Raw genomic sequence first — 17922 nt, forward strand, 5'->3', positions numbered from 1 at the left:
ATCGTATGCGAAACATATTTTGAAAAAAATTACATCAAAGAAATGGCAAGCTGAATGGGAAAATGCAGAAGTAGGTAGAAGGCTTTTTAACTTCTACAAGAAACCCACATATGATCCAATCTCTTATAGCTTCTTCATCAACATATTCTTATCTGGAAATGGTCCTTTCCTCACGTACTACTTTGCACGAAATTTGAGCGATTCCGACAAGTGCATATGTGAGGAAAAGGGAGACCCAAAGCACTATATTTTCAAGTGCCAGCTCACAAAAGAGCTACACTGCAAAGCAAGGTCACAAATTACGCCTGAGTACATTAAATGCATGCTAACGATCCTTCAATTACAACAAAAGGTTTCCTTGATTATGAAAAACCTTTTCGCATATAAAAGAGAAGACATACGTCAAGATGTTATCAAATCTGTATAAATACCCCTTATTCCATAACTTGCAAAAATAATGCAAGATTTCAGAATATTGCAAATGACTGAAACAGGCGAAATATGATATGAATAGGTTTTACAAAATAATTACATTAAGAATTTGGACTGTATTAGGAGATGAGGGGGAAAAATCTTGTAATAATTAAATCACTAATTAAAAAATAATATACGACTTTATTAGATATATTAGTGTAAATGTAAGTATTATGTGATTTTCTAATGTATATTTTCTGTGTTTATGATACATTAATTTACAAAAATATTAATGTAAGATTTCAGTGCTGATGCAGTTGTGTATAGCAAGTTAAAAAATGAAAGGAAATGTATCAATAAGATAATTCGCCTTAGTAATTCAACTAAGTATAATAAGATGCACAAAAAAAATTCTTCCCCAATTAGTTCCTTAAAAAGATGTTTATTGTAATTCGATGTAACTAGATATACTAATGTAATGTTTGTATGAAGTACAATGGAGGCAGATAGCCCTAGTGTGCTTTGCCATAATAAAATACATCACACCATGAAGTACAATGTACAATGAAAGTTTCTATGTAAGTTAGAAGTAATTATGTTATATTAATTTGCCATTATCTAACTTTTGTTAATAGGTCAATTTCTTTGTAATAATTGTATACTGTGTCTTTGTAATTGTATATTCAATACGTAAGTCTAGTATTAATGTAAAATTACTATGTAAATGTCTTGGTAGGCTAGCATCCGATGCGGGCAAACTAAAAGCCCAGCGGGGTACAGTAGTGCAGCGGAGACCACCTCTAAAAGTCACTGACGAAGTTCTGGTGCTCCGTCCACTTTTCCCTGTCCCTGTAGAATCCATATAATCATTGGTGTATTTCTCCTAAACTGCAGTCGCACTGTGAAGGTATTGTAATATTTTAATATGCAACAAAAAAAACTATATTTATTATCCTTGATATTGAAGTGTGGACACCATATTTGTATCGTGTAACCGTTACTGAGGAACGTCAGAAAATGTTTAAAATTTATTATTCTGAAAGACATTCATTAGTAGGTGGATGAAAATTTATAGAGAAAAAACTGTAATAATAAGCTGGAGTGTAGAGATTGAACGGATAAAATTGTAATTTAATTGCTTATCTTTGTGAAGTTATAATAAAATTTTATGTTTTACTAAGAAGCTCATGTGTTATTTCGATAAAAACTGCAAAATACATCACAGTCTTATACAAACGATCTACGGAGATACTGATAATACACTTTAACTATCTGACATTTTTTAAATGTTCTGCTAGAGAAAGATCGGTATCTGTTTCTATAATCTTTAGAAAAGAATTTTCTAATGTCTTGCAACAAAGTGGAGTCCAATCGAGTTTATACGGGGATTTGTCCTACGGGTACCCGCAGAGCTGTATGGGTACCCGTAAGCCAATTGCCCGTAAAAAAACTTTTATGGGTTTCTACGGGGCATGTTTAGCAGGGGAGTTTGTTGCATGGTTGATTATTGTGATTTTCGGCATATGTAACAAGAATGCAAGCTAGTTTCCCTTTAAAAGTGCTCCACGAAAACTTCCCAATCCTTTGGGAAATAGTCTGATGTGTTGTATCGTCTAAACGTAAACTAACCTGACTTAGTTTAGAAATTGTGTCAATATTAATGCATTATTTCTTTTATCCACTTTCAGTTAAGAAAATGAATTTAGAAAGAATTTAATATAAGTGGTGTAATAAAATTAAATATTCAGATATTTATGTTTCAGATCACATACTTAATAAAAATGATATTTTCTCAAATCAAAATAGTGTGCAATACAGATTTCTTACGGCAAGCGCCGAAAATTCAGTATCTAAAATGATACTGAATCATAAGAAAACAAAACTATTCTCGTCATGACTCTGGTTTTTTAAAATAAAGGGAAAACGATTTTGATAAAAGTAGAAAATTTGGAAGGAGACTTGAGAATTCATTGTCGTAGACTGTTTTCACAACAGTGTGTTCTTTTGACTCCAACAATTTGCAAAGAATGTGTAAAACTTAGCTATTTGCAACAATTTGCGTCAGTTCAACAACAAATAAGTCAAGAAACACTTTCATTTCTCTTATTTGAGAATTTTCTTGCGAATTTCTTGCTTTGAGATTTTCTTGTGAATTTCTTGCTTAGAGATTTTCGTGCGATTTTATACGTATTTGAAAAACGTGTGAAGTTTTGATTATATTGCGAATTACCATCTTAAGATGCGTTTGAATATGCATTCATCACACCCATTTACCATCATGTATTTTCTAGGGAGTGTATTTCTTACCGTACCTTTTAGCGCTGCGAAGAGTATCTCTAGTAAGTCTTCATTCAGGAATAATTTTATGAAACTCAGTTACTCTAAAACACTATTTTCTACCCTTGCATATTCAAATAAAGATCAGTCTATGGGCTTAATTTTGTTATTAGTGCTCACTTATTTTGAAAATTAAAAGTTTTGTTGAATTTAATGCATTTTTTCATAATATATTTTAGTATTTTGAAATTTTGCATTAATAAGTAATTTTATGTATTTAAATTAATAATAAGAAAACTCAAACGCAATTTTAAGGGAACTATACAAAATAAATGATTTTAAATAATTGTTTTACCGAAAATTAATTCTGCGATACTGTTTCAAAAGAGTATCTGTTTGAATGCTAACATTGGATACCTGAGAAGAATACGTTGAGTTAAATAAAGTTTAATTAATATTTTTTGTTTAAAACATGCTTATTTCTTGCACTAAATAAATGTCGTCATACTTGATAACAATTTTTATATCTTAAAGGAGTGATTTAAGTGTTTTAAAGAAGAAGTTTCGTTGCTTTCATTCAAAAACTGAAATCTCTGTTTGAGCTTGCGAGAATTGTTAAAGTGTTGAATAAAAATCGTCTCACATTTAATTAAATTCACATAATATCGTATTCTTTTTCCATTATCAAATATGATTAAACTTTACTGTTAAATATCATACACGATTAATAAATTTCAACCAATTTATGAATTTGTTCAAATAATAAAAATTTATATATTAATGTAATTAATATAAATATTTACTTAATGTATTTATATTAAAGTTTTTGTTTTCTTAGTGATAATTCTTCCTGTAACACCGAAGTACTTACGTTTGTTTGCATCTAAAAGAATATATTGCGAATAAATCGCTGTTATGGTTAGAACAGTACCGTAAAGAATGTTTTCACATACGTATGAGATATGAAGTAGTACAAATTGTTTCGAAATGAATGGGCAAATGTATTTCTTCTACTTTCACAGGTTTAGTTTATTTAATGGCTAGGCACTCGAATGCCATCTGCCTATGGTAAGAGATAGCTTCGTGGAAGACTTTCTAAGGGAAACTGCCTCGGATATACGTGTGACATCACCGAATAAAACGAAGTGATATTACAAAATTTGTATGATTTAGAATTTCCACTAGCAATATCTGAAATTCTTGCGAATATAAATAATCCGGGGGCAATGCATGCCAAAAATTGTATATATTGTAAATTCAAAGTCGAAGGCTGACATTGAAACGAAGCCGCTCCGAGTAACACATGAGGAGTAAGGAAGACAAACCAGCACTCAGACTATGTGAACGGGAATCATACGTATCGCATGAATAGATGCAGCTTTAAACAATTCAGCCTCTACGCGTAAGGTTAAAGAAGGCAGTGTGAGTTTCACATTACAATCGGGAACATAACAGTAGATACGCGAAAAATTAAAAATTGGGCTGAAAAAACGTGGGATTAACTTTCTCCTTTTCCCTCCGATTCTTTAATTTTATTTTAAAAAGAACAAGTAAATTTTTGATAAAGTACATTTTGCACGAAAAAAAGTACAGTTCAATATATACTTTGGTTTAGCTTGCGTTTTTCATGAAGCGAAAGCGATTTTTTTTTCATGCAATATATAAAGTTAATATATAGCATGAAAAAAAATCGGAATTTTCATTAAGTTTTTAATAACCGACTTTCCTTTCATATTCTGATTCTAAGATTCAAGTTTCGCCAAAGTGACCAGTTTCCTAATAAACATACCAGTAGTTTTAAACAGTAACTCTCAAACTTTTAGCTCCTCAATGTTAATTGTATTTCGCATATATTCATCAATATCTCTTTTTTTTATTAAACTCCCTTTAATCCTTCTTTAACAGTTCAAAATTTAAGTTCGAGCCAAATAAAATTCGCAGGTATTTTCTGATTTATTTTTTAAATTTGTATTTTTTAATAAGTGTTATAAGATTTTGAAAACATTTTCCAATAATATACTCCATAATTTGAAATAGATGCATTTCTAGGTATACCCACAAAACATTACCGTCTTTTATTCAAAATTTCCCAGGCTGTACGTATATTTATACAAAGCCACGTTTCGAACTTTGGTGTGTTTATTATAAACACTGTTAACGCCAAATGTGGTTTACGGCCTTTGTTAAAATTATTTGAATCAATCAACGATGGCCCATTTTCTCAGCTTGTGCATAAGGAGAGGGACAGCAAAATTGCTTACCACAAATTAAGAATTTCCCCAAATGAATTATTCTTGGCGCAAACTAAAAACAATAATTCGCGCCAAACTAAATTTATAAGCTGCTCGGTAACGTTTTCACCAAAGTTTAGAAAAATTAATATTTAGGAATAATTTGAATTGTTGATTGAAAATATGAAAAAGAATAGATGAGAAATTCTTGAAAAAGTCGGATTATGTGCCGCAATACCTCTATTAAAATAATACTACATATAAATCTAATAAATATCGTAAGTTGTGCATTGGAGACATGAAAAACGCAAAATAAATTTGTCAATCAGAGTAGTAGAAGGGGAGATACAAAGCTCTCCTTTATTTTATTTTTGTTCAGAATGTGTCTAGTATTTAGAGATGACATCTAATGACAACAGATCAGTAAATACAACCAGATGATAAGGAACAGCAATCAAAAGTTGCAGGCTTTTTGGTCCGACACTCTTGCCTGACCGAATATTCAACAACGCATGCAAAAAAATTAACAAATTTGGATATAGTGACTTATAAAAAGCTAAGTATTTCAGATTTGAAATTCGCAATCATTAATTTGTACCAACTTTTTAAGAGGAAGAGGGTCTCTAATCCGCTGTGCTCATGCCAATGCAAATTTCTTAGTCCATCTTAATAGAAAAACGATGGAAAGTTCTGTTCTCTCTTTCAGCATATGAATAAATTTGTTTCGAACGCAGAAACTCTCAGGTTTGCTTTAAAACGACAGACTTCAAACACTCACATTTGTACTTAATGCTCACTATTAAATATATTATCGTCAATAGATGCAAGATGTATGTTAGACTTTTATCTTAATTCGTAAATTTACTTAAGTATGTATATATATATAAATTAGATATATAATATAAATGTATAATATAAATATAATATAGATATATAATATAGTAAATATGTTTTAAACCTTTTCACACGAATTCCAGATCTACATTTTGTTGCTGGTTCCTCTCCTCTAACTATTTCAGAACCTATCCAAAGAATAAAGTCATTTCCAAGGTTATTTCCAAATTTCGAATCTACTGAAAGAGGCTCAATATCAGATACCATAACCACTAACATTCCACATTCAAAGGTGAAAACCACAATCCCAACAAAGCGCCCAAATTATTTTTGGAAATTTCCCATCAACGAATATGAAGCTTTTGCAAAAGACCTCCCGAAACCCGGTTTTCCGAACGACTATATTCCTTACAAGGACTTTTTTCACCGTTACCCGAATTTTAAGGATTTTAAGCAACATTTGATTCGTGCGAAAGCCGAAAGACTTCGAAGGCTGGCTATGAAACCTGCAATAAAGGAAACAGCAATAGAGATATTTTATACTGGTTGGATTATGTTTGGAGGTTTTAGTCTAGTTTTCATTGTTTTCATCTGTTGTTTTATTTTACGGATACGATACCTAAAAAAGCGATGGCCCATTATCTCAGAACATGTTGGAAGAAGGGAATTACAAAATAACGACAATCGACAAGATTTGGAGGAGGGGAATTGAAAATGCAACAATATCAACAATCATTGGTGGAGGAAGAAGGAGGTGTTGGAGGAGGGGAATTCAAAAAGAAATCATATTAAACAAGCATTGGAGGAGGGGAACACAGAAAAGAACATCATTTAACAAGTGTCGGAAGAGGAGATGTTGGAGGAGGGGAATTCTAATGGAAGAACCATTCAACAAGCATTGGAGGAGGGGAACACAGAAAAGAACATCATTTAACAAGTGTCGGAAGAGGAGATGTTGGAGGAGGGGAATTCTAATGGCAGAACCATTCAACAAGCATTGGAGGAGTAGATTTAGGAAAACAACAATGTTTGAGAAGCGTTTCTGAAGGGGCTGTTGGAGAAGCGGAATTGAGAAGGCAACAACATTCAATAAGCATTTCAGGAGGAGAACACAGGAAATAAAATTATATAACAATCGATGTAAAAAGGAGTGTTGGACAAGGGAAATTCCAATAGTAGCTTTCTATAGCAGAAACAACGGCGATAAACAGGAAGAACAGAGCACGACGACCATCAATCTATGATGAAATATATAGAAAATACAGCCTTAGGAACAAAGTAAAATTAAACCTATCTAATGTACAAACAATAGGAAAAAACATTATCTTAAGCAATTACATATACTCAACAAAAGGTGTAAATCGACCTGCATGCTGACTAAAAACAGTATTAATTCCAACTAATAGCAAAACGTAAAACAGAGCAAGGCAGGTCAGTTGAATAAATAATACACATTTATAAAAAGATTGAAGCAAATTCAAATGATACAAAGGCTATAAGGATAATATGAAATAGAATTTTTTTAACAAGAAAGTATCGTGATTACGTACAACTCCAGGGAATTTACAAGCGCATATGACAGCCAAAACCGACCTGAGCAAATGAAAACCACTGAATTCGGTTTGTACTAGAAATTTGAAAAATATCAGTAAAATGTAAAGAACTGGAATGAAATTGCAGAACAGAATAATTTTCCAAAAACATTTTAGAAATATTACACAAAAGAATTTTCAGTAATTATCTTTATATGAGCTTATAGTTTGGGAAAATTGTAAGCAAATAAACATGAGTGAAATCAGCGAATTTTAATTGTAAAATTTCAATAAAAATAAAATGCAAGAAATATAAAAATCAGGCCATCGATTTATGTATTCCTATTTTCAACAGAAAACGGAGGAAGTCATTAAAAATGTTTGGCTTAAGAGATACACCAAAACTTAATTTAATAAAAAATATGAGTGTAAAAAATCGGAAGAGTTAATGATACATTTTTGTGGCACTCGCACACAGGAAAGACTGCAAAAATAATATTCGACTTTTGTTCCAGAATTGTGCAATAAAGGAATACGAAATATTATGCGTGCGGATGCCATTTCGTTGAGCCTCAGAACACCTGTCGCAAAAGCCATTATTCGCCTCTCTAAATAAGACGTACAATTCAAAATATTCAGATTCGACACGAAGCCTCTAATAGTGTCATATTAAAAAGATTATTAAAGAAAAATACAAAGTAATTGGGAGAAATTTACCAGGATGGGAAAACCTCCAGTTTCTCTTCCAGAACTTCCGTATACTCAAGTGGTGGGAGGTATATCTCCAGACTGCAAATCCTGCTTTACCTAAATACACGTACCACAGCATTTTAAAACATAAAACGTGATTAGAAGGTGCCTTCATAAATTTGTATGATGTTTATATTGAATCAAAGATAATCCAACGTTCAAATGCTTCATATGTAACTTTTGTCTGACATTCCAGAGTTTACTGCTTCATAAATACCTGTTCACTGCTTTTAACCGGTCAAATCTTCGTGTCATTAATTTTTCTTTAGATCCTGCTTATAAAGTTAGTAAAAAAAGCCTTTCCAAATTTCCCGAAATATGTAAGGAATAAAAAGGATGAAATCTAGCCTGTTTTCATTTCTTAAATTCTTCAAAAACTGAAGTTAGGAGAGTATGGCATTCAAAGAAGGCTTAAAGAAAAAAGTTTTAGCCTCTTGCCTTCTAGCTAAAAGGATACTCGTTTAAGATGTTCTTCTAATAACAAAACTCTTCCAGTAACGAATACTTTCTACTGATGTCTGCATCCATTTGATACGACTGTTCTTCTCTTGTGTTGCTTTGCCAGTGAAGCAGATAGTTATATTTCCTATTAATTTGTATTAACTCCTTTCGGTATTCTGATTCCTGGCACCAACACAATACAACATTTGATGCCGACTTTTCGAATTTTTCATGAAATAGTGCCTTAATGACATCATTCGGGAATTGAATGTGAACTGAAATGTTTAATAATTATACATAAAATTAATCTGAAAGTAATTTGTAAACAGCACCAAACCGGTTATTGGAAAATTGAAATATCAAGTAGCTGATGGTATGAAAAGAAATCAAATTTTACATCTATGTCTTTGGAAAAGAAATTATCTCTACCCTACATGATAAATGGCGACAATGTCGCTAACAAATGCATTGATAATTTAAGTCTATCAGAACAGTTTAAGTCAGTCGTGTACTACTTTTGTTTCATCATATCACTTTCGAAATCCACAATTGCAGTAGGAAAAAAAAAACGTCGCCTTAGGCGCTAGAGTATTTCTAAAACGCAACCATGATATGTAATAATAACTATCTTATAAATCAAAGGTGGGAAATTTCCAATGAAAGATAGGCACTTTTAATAGTATCAATATGAAAGCAGAACCCAAGCTGGTCGTACATAAATGATATATCCAATGCTCGTTTCAACAAGTATATTAACAGGTTTGCTAAATTTCAAACATATTGAAATCAGGATTTCAACATAAGAAAGTGGAAGAAATCTACCACCATGGGAAAACCTTCAGTTTCTCTTCGAGAACATCCATACTCAAGTGATGGGAATTATATCTTCAGACTGAAGATCCTGCTTTACCTAAATACGCGTATCACAGCAAGTTGCCTTCAAAAATTCGCATGATATTTATATTGCATCAGAGATGAACCGACATCCAAATGCGTTTTATGTAACTTCTGTCTGACATTCGGGAGATTATTGGTTCATATCCAATGCTTTTGAAACAGTGTCCAGATGGGGAAAAATGAAACCGGTCAAATCTTCGTAGAATTAATTTCCTTTACGATCCTGCTTATAAAGGCGGAAAAAAAAGCTTTTCTATGTTTCCTGAAATATATAAGGAGTAAAAAAGATGAAAGCTTGGCGGCTTTTCATTTCTTCAATTCTTCAAAAATGAAGTTAGGAGATTATGTCTTTCAAAGAAGGCTCAAAAGAAGAAGTTTTAGCCTCATGCCTTCTAGCTAAGAGGATACTCGTTTAAGATGTTGTCTTACTACTATAACTCGACCAGTAAGGAATACTTTCTACTGATTTCTCTATCTATTTGATGCGTCTCTTCTTCTCTTGTGTTGCTTTCACAGTGAAGCAGATAATCACATTTCCTATTCGTACCTACAAACTGGTTTCTATATTCTAACTGATTCCTCGCACCAAAATAATACAGTGTTTATTGCCTATTTCTCGAGTTTTCCATGACACACTGACATTGAATTAGATATGAACTGAAATTTTTTAACAATTATACATAAAATGAATATGAAAGTAATTTTTCAAAAAAATCTTCAATTGAAATATCAAGTAGCTGATGATATAAAAGGAAATAAAATATCAGATCTACCTCTTTGGAAAACAAACTATCCGTACCCGGCATGATAAATGGCTACAATTCACTAACGAATGCAGAGATAATTTAAGCCTATTGGAACAGTTTAATTCAGTCTTGTACTATTGCAGTAGGAAAAAGGAAAACGTCGCCTTAGGCGCTGTAGTATTTTTTTAATACCAACATGAATTGTAATAATAACTAATAAATCAAAGGCATTGGCAAATTTCCAATGAAAAATTGGCTCTTTTAATAGCATCAATATGAAAGCAGGAAGCCAAGCTGCCTCGGATATAAATGATATATTTGAATGCACGCTTTATAAAGTATGTTAACAGGTGTGCTAAATTTCAAACATATTGCATGGAATTCCAAAATCTAAAATTATAATCCTTTAATGTTATATACCTACACGGTTCTAAATACAGACGTCGTCATCGGTACCGAAGCTCTAAAATACTTCTCTCCATTTGGATTTTAATTTTTTAATCCTTCAATATGCAGCAAATTCTGTAAACAGCAGTTCTTCCTCAATTGTGATCAGGTACATGTTCTGTGGTTATTCACTGTTTACGGATTACAATACCAATTGTCTCTTAGTTTGTCCTTGAAATCATAACACGATTAATAATCTTTATAATAATATAGACATTTCAGTAACTGCTTCAGTTCTTCCGAAATACCAGGTTGAACGAAAACGCAGATGAGCTTCGAAATACTATACACAGAACTAAAGCTACTTATAGAAGCAATAAGCAGGAAACCATAATTCCGTGTCTTATTTTGTCCAAGATTAATATGAAAAAAGATTACGCGAAATTTGCAAAGAACGTTTGATATAAATAATAAAGTTTGCATCTCTCACACTAACATCTTAGTCAAAAAGTGCGCAAGCGTTTAAAATGACCAATGGCACTGTTTAATTCGATATCAAACTCATAAGAATTATTCCATGTTTAGAAAGTTTCAAAATCCTTCAAAACATTATAAAGGGAATTACTACTCGATTGGTTTTGGTTTGTTTCCATGAGAATAAGTACCTGTAATGACCACTAACTTCAATTAGTCTACCCATCTTGAAAACTGCCTTCGCGAATATACGTTACAAGCAACTGTAAAACAACGATACTTCAGTAATGAGTCTATGAGAAAATAATGACTCATTTCTATCGTCAGGCCGAGAGTAGATATTTCGCATGACAGGAAATTCCGACGCCTTTAAAGTAAGTTCTGCAGTTTCCAGCAAAATGCTGAAAACAACGGAATATCACATCTCTCCAACAATATCTACGCCAGGATTCATTAATATGGGTAAAGCAATATTTTCCCAGACTACCGAATGATTCCTCTGTTTTTCGAACGTCCGTGGAAATCCTAAAATAAATGAAATATTCTGTTTTTCGAACGTCCGTGGACGTAATGCAATTAAATATGAATTTAAATTATGATGGTGTTCGCTGATTTGGGCGCTACTCGATTGGTTTTGGTTCGGATTAGTTTTACTGAATGAACTTTCAACTCGGAGTTCGCAGTGTCTGGATGAGGAAGGAAAGCATATGGTGGATTTATTTGCAGAACTAAATTTCCTTTCCGTATGAGAAAGAACCTTGTCAAACCCAGAGAAATCCAAATTAATCCATAATAAACACAGAAATTAAAGGCATGGAAAACACCCTCCAACGACATTCCTTCACACTGATTAATGTCTATCACTTAGACAACTGACGTGTCGATAAGGAAATGCTCTGTAATATACCACACCCCTTATCGGACTTCATTATTATGTTGGCAATTTTAATTTATGTTGGCAGTCTTTGGATGCGGAAGCAAAGCTTATGGTGGATTTATTGACAGATCTAAATTTGGCTACCTTAAAACAATGTAAGAAACACTAATCTTACATATTAATCTCACTTTCGTGAATTATCACATATTCAATACCTGTACATGGAAGATCATTGATAATGCAATAGCCAATCATCAACTTGTTACTCTTCTCAATTTTAACGCAGAAAATCCTTACCCAAGGAAAACGGTTTTGGAATTTTAGAAACAACTGGGGATATTCACACAATATACCAACACTGCAGCTAAGAGATTTATTCCAAAAGAAATAATGAAGCAACGTTGTATTCCTTACTGCAAGAACCAGAATATAGACTCCTGATTGAACCGATTAACTTAAGCAAGCATGTATGAAAATATAAAATGTCTTCCACAGGCATTAAAAAAAACGAAGAAAAAACTGCTTGCCAGTAAGCAACAAAACTGAGCCGCTTTGTATGATCCTAGGTTCAGAGAAAGACCACAGGTTTCGGAAAAGACCTAAATTAAGTAAGAATTCATTCACTTCATTTGGTTCCTTATCTTAAAATATCCTTGACGCAGCTAGGTCAAGAGGAGATACTTCTAAAAGGCAAATGGACGTGCAATGCACTTCTCTAGTGTTGACTATCAGAAAGAAGATAAGAAAATAAAAGGCTCAGCCAAAAATTACTCCTGCAGGCAAGAGGGCACAAGGATGATGAGCTGTTTCTTAAAAACATTACTTTAGAAAAGTTAGATATTGCTCTCAACACTTAAAGGAATTAAATCACTAGTAAATAATTTTATTTTTGGAAAAAAGTTCAAACGACTTGGTAAAAAAACAAGACAATATTTGTTGAGCCTCTTTCACACATCATGGAAATAAGGAAGGATCTCTAAGGCATGGAATAGTTTTGCCATTGTGCCAAAAATCATGAAGATTGTCACAATAAAACAAGAAGATAAACTTTTATCAGACTGCTGATATAAAACAACATTACACGGGAGTCTAGTTATTCTATTTCAGTTAATCTATCATCCATGATTTCCAAGAACAATTACCAAAAAAGGTCATCGCTCATCGCTGTTTTTATGTTTCTCCATCTGGAAAAATATAGAGACACAAAGTAATAGATATTATTCATCATTCCGGTATTGAAGGAAATGCCCTTATCTGGATCAATACTTTCTTGAGGGAAAGAATGAAACAATGCTGCAAAGGACGCTTATCCTAAAGCAAGAAAATTCCTGCAGGTGTCCTGCACGCATCTGTTTTGAGCCCCGTTTTCTTTCTGTTATATATGAAGGATATTCAGCTTAACCCTGATGAAGATACAAAATCGGACTGCCCCGCATATGTCATCGCGATCTGGAACTCAAGCAGGAATATTCATGAATCTAAAACAATTCTCCGGAAATCCGTCAATCTGATCGTGAATTGAACGCACAGATTACAACTCAAGTTCATTGCCTAAAGAACTACTCTCTGTATCTTGAGACTGGAAACATGGAAATCTGAAAAAACCAAAATTTTGCATTTGAAGGCAAATTTATAATGAAGACATCATGCCAAAAATATGTACAAATCCCCTTACATGCACAATTAAGATTCATAAATTTTGTCAAAACCTGTGTCGAAAGAGCACCTCACTAATTAGGCGGATCATAAAATGTGCTTCTTCCATTTGAACTCATGCTTCCAGGACTGTCTTGGAGAAACGAGAGAGTGTTCAGACAAATGCTCCAAAAATCATTATCGGTGATGTGTCTTAAATTAATAACTTTAAAAAAATAATTTAGTAACATGGCCATAAAAGCCTTGGAAAACAAGATTGTATAATGGAATAAAATTTTCAAACAAAGCAAGAAACGTTTTGGGAAAACACATCGCTAGAGAAGTCTTTGAAAGATGTAACGGCTGCTTTGGATTGAGAAGGCCATCTCCTATGCAGTTGGACAAAACTATCTGAGCAGTTCCCCGTCTCCTTGAAAATAAATTTTCTACCTTTCAAGCGCCAGCATTTGATGCTAGGCTTCCTATGAATTCTGAAATATGACTCACACTACTTGAAATTAAAGGAAATTGATTGACATCAATGATGCGAAACGGATCGGGACCGCTCAACTTTATCCTAAGGAGGACCTTCTATGCGCTTACACATAGGATTAATCCGTATAATGCTCATACAATGCACTTTTTCGTGTATTTCTGATTACCTCAAGTGATGTTACTTATCAAGATAAAACTGGCGTTTGAGCCATGGTCTCTGGCTTCACTTGTCAGCTCCTGGCAATAACGGAGGCACTTCACGTGTATGCCCTTCTCATTTCTAAAGAACTAAAAGGACTCGTTGTCTTGTGTGACTCAAACGCTGCTCTACAAGCAATCCTGTGTACAAGCTCCCCGATCACCAGCGGATCCTCTTTCGCCTCAACGAGGTTAAATATTCAGATGCATAAATATTCAGATCAACGAGGTTAAATTTTCAGATGCATTAAATATTCAGCACATGTCAACGATAACGAGAACGCAGATAAACTGGTAAAAGAGCTTTGAAATCTCAATTATAGCAATATAAATGTTACCAGCTCGGACGCAAATCCCGAATACAAATACAGATTAAAGGAACTTTCAGTTCCAATAAAGGAGCAACTTCATGGAGATTGACTTGTAATTGATCCATAATCAAGCTTAGAAATGGTCATCACAGAGGATTAAAAATGGAGACAGAGGATAGCAAATCTACAGAAATTATAATTAATGCCCGGAGATAGAATTGACAACTGCACACATAATTCATAGTCGGGCGTTTCTTGCTAAAATATTAAATGTCTCATTCTTGTCTTTGACACCGAATCTTTACGATAACAATGTTTGCAGATTGCCAAGGCCATCACCTTTGCCTGTGGTCTCTATTCATGTAGGCTTCATCTCAGAAACTACAACTACCGGAACAATGTATGTCAAGTGTTTCGGCTAGCCCGGCTTCGGAATTAGGTTTTTATGTCCGTAGCTGTACTATATTTTCTGGTCCTATGTCGCATCACGTTTCAACAAGAATCTGAAGCTGTATGCTGCTCACTTTCTCCAAAATATCCTAAATAAGCAGAGACCGCGAAAGGTCAATGAAGGACTGGAACTTCGCCTACGAACTTACTAGTTTTGCTCCGGCACATGCCTGTTCTAAGGGCACAGAGCTCCCTGTAGAATCGGTACAACAAGGAATCCACTACATAGTGTGTCGTATTCTCATCTTTCTCCTTCAGGGATGGCCCGTGCATCTTGCTGGTTTCAGGCATGTATTGTGCGTTTCTTTATATGCATTTTTAATTATTTTATGTTGAACTCCCAATTGGTAATTTGATAATGCTTTGGTGTCTATTTATATTGCGTTGTTCATAAGTAGTCGTTTGACAGATAATCTCATTGGATGCATGTCTATTAGATTTAATTATTTTAGCATACTTCTTTTCTATTATATTCCATGAGCTGCATCATAATTTTCGTTATATTTTGTCTTGATTGCTTTACACACAATATATATCTAATATGTTCTGGCGTGAATGGCTTCATATGCTGCAATCTAATATTATATGGTTGCAATGATTTTCTTTTAGGAGCTGATTATTATGAGCTAAATATATAATGCTCGGTGTTTTTGTACAATTGGAGATTTATTTCTGTAATCTTCAATTTCCTGAATCGCTGGATGACTGTCCGACAAAAATGCAGTTAAAGTGATCTTCCGATGTGCTACGCAAATAATTGCTTGTTTCTAGCTGTCGGCTTGGCTTGGATTTATCTCTCATTTTCACGCATATGACCTTTCCAAATCTTAACTTTATGTTCTGAAATTAGAATAACGTGGACATTTCCGATTTTATAGCGAATTTTCGATGCATCTCTGTAGACCATTTGATATTAAAGTGCAGCATAAATTTATGCTTTGATTTCAGTATTTTTATTCGAATCTGTAGTCGGGTGCCGTAAGTATGGGTTCTTCGGAAATTCATTACGTAATGGGTTCTTTGTTGATCATTAATATGTACAGTTTTATTGAATTGTAGAATTTTCCTTCGTCTTCTACTTGTGCTCGAATGTCTAGTTAGACGATGCATGTTATTATTGACGAGGGGGCGGCTGTTGTACGAAATTCTTTTGCTGTTTGGAAGAGGCATGTTCGTTGGATTCAAAAGAGTATTTCTCGTTTCCGTGCGTTCGTTAGGCATGACGTAATAGTGTCTCTATAAGGCACCATATTTTGAATTACTGGATGATCAAATATATTTTTGATTTTTGACTGAAGACACAACGTGGAGCCATCTGTTCTCTTTAGCCCTCTCGATTTCTTCTGAATTTTGTACGTTATATTGTAAAGTAGGGGAATGCAGGAGAATGTTAATTCTAATCTTAAACCTAATCATTTTATTTCCTTAAATATTACGACAGAAATCACTGAATTTTGAAACGGTATCACTACAGTTGTGCTCCACGGCATTTCATAACCAAGACGGCATTGTTTGCAAATCAAGTCGTCCATGTACGTTCTTTTAATTCATAGGAAGTAAACGTATTGAGTATAATATTTCATAAGTGTGTGCTAAGGAAAAATCAATGTGGACATAATCTTGACATTTTTCTTCCTACGATATCACTACAGTTGTGCTCCACGTATTTCATAACCAAGAAGGCATTGTTTGCAAATCAAATCGTCCATGTACGTTCTTTTAATTCATAGGAAGTAAACTTATTCATTATATTGTTTCATAAGTCTAAGGAAAAATCCATGTGGACACCCTCTTGACTTTTTTCTTCATATTAGCAGGATATTATTCATAATAATGCTAGAACTATTTGAGACATAGTTTTAGATTATGATGCAAATGTTCTTTGTTATTTAATGCTTTTGAATACTTCTAGGGTACCTGGCGACTAAGTCAGATCTAAAGCGTTCTCCAAGTCCATGCACATGACGGCTGAATGCTCATTGGATATTGTGTTCTGGTGAATAATATCTTAAAGACTGAAAATTGCACGCAGTGTCTACTTTTGGGGCCTGAAACAATACTGGTTTCCGCTGATGATATTATTTCGTTCGATGTGGCGACATATTGTAACTTCTATAGTTCTTTCTAGTCCTTCTGCTACTGGAAGCTATCATCGATAATTGAGCGAATGTAAAGATCGTCAGAACAGATGTAACTCAAGAATTGAATGTAACATTGTGCTGGTTGCAGCCCGGTGTAACAGTACGCACACGGACAGGTTACAAGATCCCGAATGAAGGTAAAACTACATCTGCATTATCTTCGTAAATGAGACTTACCAGCAGATGTTAAGGACGACAATCGCTTACACCGTGGACGAGTTAAGACTCGGACCAGACGTTTTACGCAAATACGACTTTGCACTGGACTTTAAAAGCATAGCGAGAATCACTCTGCAAAGGAAAATGCAGCTGAGTTTAAAATTAAAAGTCGAATTCCTTCAACTTAACAAATAATAGCAAAAACATATTTCACCATTCCTCATTTGGCGGAAGTATTAATAACCGAATCCGCAGAAAACAACAATAGCTTCATATCTTCAATAATTGAATACCCTAAAATAGCCAAAGAGAGAGAGATTAGTGGCCTCGAAATGAGTAGACCTTCCGAGAAATTTCGTTCCTGTGAGAGCGGTGAATTTTAGCTACCGTCCGAGAACTAACCCGAAAGGTGAACTGCTAGCAAAATGAACTCGAAGCACGTTCGTTTACCCCCACTTGCAATGCTGACTACGGCAACTGGGAAATCAATGGAGGAACAATCTACAGAGTATAAAAGTAATCATCGAACAAAGATGTGTGGTAGAGAAAACAATTAAAGAATTTGAAGATCTATTTTGTAGAACATCCAGAGATGAATCCAGAGAACATTAGTATTTTCTAATGATATCGTTGGTCACTGACATCACAGTGGAGTTCTGGGTAGGGGCTGGCA

This window comes from Stegodyphus dumicola, chromosome 3 (assembly GCF_044657685.1).
Source record: "Stegodyphus dumicola isolate Sdum_Otavi_A_Nest chromosome 3, ASM4465768v1".
In the NCBI taxonomy this organism is placed as follows: domain Eukaryota; kingdom Metazoa; phylum Arthropoda; class Arachnida; order Araneae; family Eresidae; genus Stegodyphus; species Stegodyphus dumicola.